The following is a 3,184-nucleotide window of genomic DNA, read 5'->3' on the forward strand; positions in this document are numbered from 1 at the left end:
AACCTAAATGGGAAAAAAATTTGAAAACGAATAGAAAAAAAAAACCAAAATAAAATTTGAAAAAAAATAAAAATTCAAACAAAAAAATTAAATAAAAAGTAAATAAATACTGCTAGATTGGGTGCAAAAAAAGAATAATAACAAAATGAACAACTGTGCATAAATCGGCTATAAATAGAAGTTTATACTAAGTTAGAGGCTCTCCTGAACTGTCCCCCAATATTGCTCTCTCTCAACCCTGAGATAACCACTCTCCTGAATTTTGTGTTAATTACTCTTTTGCTTGATTGATAATGTTATCACTTACATATGTACTCCTATTCAATATATTGTTTAATGTATGCCTATTTTGAACTTTATATAAATGGAATTATACTGGATGTACTTTTCTGATGTGATTTTTTTCTCCCAATTTTAATTGATATTTTTCCATGTTGATCTATGTAGTTGGAGTTCATTAATTTTCACTGCTGCATAACACTCCATTGCGTGACCGTACCACTATTTATTCACCCGTTCTATTGTTGATGAACATTTGGTTATTTCCAGTGTCTGCTATTACAAACAAGACTGCTAGGAAGATTCTTGAATATAACTCCTAGAACACACGTCCGAAAGTTTCTCTAGGTGTCAACTTGGGAGTGATATACTGAGTCATTGGATCTATGCATGTTTAACTTTACTAGGTTATGCCAAATTGCTCTCCGAAGTACTTCTATAAATGTATATAGCAGTGAATGAGAGTTCTCCTTCCCTCTATATATTTGCCAACACTTGGTATTAGCTTTTTCATTTTCACCTATCTGAAAGGAGAAACTTGGTACTGTGAGTCCAAGCATACTCCAATTTCTCTTTGTCTTATAGAGTTGTTTTGAAAATGACACAATGAATAGAAAGAGTACTAGAGGAAAGAAAACTGTCTTCAGTGACTTCTAGCACTAGAGTTTTTTTCCCTTTCTTTTTGATCATTCTGCTTACTCTTCAGGCTCTATGTTTCTCATCTATTCATTATCTCAATATATGTACCATCTAAGCTGATCTATAAAATGGACTCAGACCTCTCAGACTGAAAGTGTAGGCACAGGAACACACCTTAAAGGTGTAACTTCCTGTGACTGCTCAGTTTCATATTCTACCTCTTGGACAAAGCAGGTTTGGTGATTACACATGAGGCCATGAGGAATGGCAGAAATATGAATCCTAGGGAAAGGGTGCAGGATGAGACACTGGAGATGGAGAAATCAATCTCACTTCCATGAGACCTTGCAAGGGCCCCACGCTGTCCCCCTCCACCCTTCCCTCCTGCATAGCTCCTCCCCTTTAAAGGCTTCAAATGCTTGCCTGGGAGCAGGGGGCCCAGGTCACAGCTCCTCCTACCCTTTCCTCACTGCTGAGCTCTGTCCTTCAGTGGGCTGGGGGGAAGTCGTGCTGTAATGAAAGACCCTGTGGCTTCCCTGGCGGCAGCTGTGGGTGTGACCAAGTGAACGGGTACTTGTATGTGTGAGTATATGTCATGTGGGTGGGAAAAGAGCAATAATACTCTGTGATCTTTGTGGTGGGTTTCCCTGTCACTCCCCCCAACCCCTTCTATTTTAATGTGTCGCCCCAACCTTTGGGTCCCTTGCAAATGTCACCACCTTCTCCCCTGCCTCCCCCTCATTCTCTTCCGTGACCTTTTATGGCATCCTATGGGCAGGGCTTACATTTAAGGGGGTTGGATGAAGAATGCAGGATGCCTCTCTGCTTCCTTTCAGGAGCACTGAAAACCACGTTGCTAATGTCCAACATATTTGCATGAAAGAGACACTTTTCTTCATAAAACATTCTACTTCCTAATACCTTACACTAAATGATATGGGGTCTCTCTTTTTTGTTCTTTCTTTCATATTAATAACTGAAAACAGGGAAGCAGATGGAAGTAAAAGCAAATTTGCAGAGAGATGCGTATAACCAGTCACCTTCCGTTGAGAACTCTTCCAAAGTACATTCAGACTCCATCAACATACTAGTTCCGACTTTGGTAGCAATGAGGTGAAGAAAATGTTTTATTCACCAAGGTTTCTTTTAGGGAAAGTACTATATTTGTTTGGAAGACATTCTTCGATAAGTTGTTTGGGTTGAAGTGTAAGACTTTGGGACATGCTCAAGCAATGTCTCTAGCTGTGAGACATGAGATAAAGAGTAGAATGTATTTCGTTCTTGAGAGGGAGGGGGAGCTAACAGACAAGAAGGGGAGCGGGAGTGACTTGATGGGGGACTGTGTGCTGTGTGAAGCAACACCATCGCTTCCTCCCTCCCTCTTGCCAGAAATCAGTGAAGTTACTGACCTACCAAGTGCTTGAGGTCAGTAGAATTTTCGCTGAAATCTGAGGAGCTGAGTTTCTTGTCAACACTGATGTGGAGTTGACATAGAAACAGTATATGTAGAGGCAGATGCTGGAAGTATGGTATTTTACCACGAGAAAGCAAATGTCTCTAGGAATTTTCAGAAACCGTGGAGGAGAGTTTTGAAGTTACAAAGGTTGCGGAATTTGAGGCTTCAACCTTGACCTAGATGTCAGAGGGACAGGAAGGCCCATTATGACTACAGGGTTGCATAAGGAAAGTGATTTTGTTTCTCATGAAAAACTGTAAACCTTCTTACCTTGTAGAATACAACTTAGCTACTTCACAACAAGTAGTTTAAACCTGGGTCCCTTCTATGCTATATCATTTGCTTGATGACTGTTGCAACTTTTAACAGTTGGTGCTGTCAGTGCTTATGCGCACAGTGTTGAAATTCTAACCAAGGAAACTAACTGATGGGGAGAATGTACAGTGGTACCGTTTGGCAATTTCTTAAAAACTAAATATACATCTACAATGTAATATGATCCACCCATGATGTCTCTAGATATTTACTCAGAGAAAAATAAATATATGTTTATATAAATACTTCTACCTTAATATTCATAACAGCTTTATTTATAATAGCCCCAAATTGGAAACATCAAATGTCCGTCAATAGATGAGTGGTTAAGTAAATTGTCATATATTCATACAGTGAAATACTACTTAGAGATAAAGAGGAGTGAGCTATTGATATGCATAAAACATGGATGAAACCCAAAGGGTTCTGCTGAGTGAAAGAAGTCAGAAACAAATGAGTATATAATGTATGATTCCGTTGATATTGACCTCTAGG

The sequence above is a fragment of the Hippopotamus amphibius genome, chromosome 3 (genome assembly GCF_030028045.1).
Source record: "Hippopotamus amphibius kiboko isolate mHipAmp2 chromosome 3, mHipAmp2.hap2, whole genome shotgun sequence".
Lineage (NCBI taxonomy): Eukaryota > Metazoa > Chordata > Mammalia > Artiodactyla > Hippopotamidae > Hippopotamus > Hippopotamus amphibius.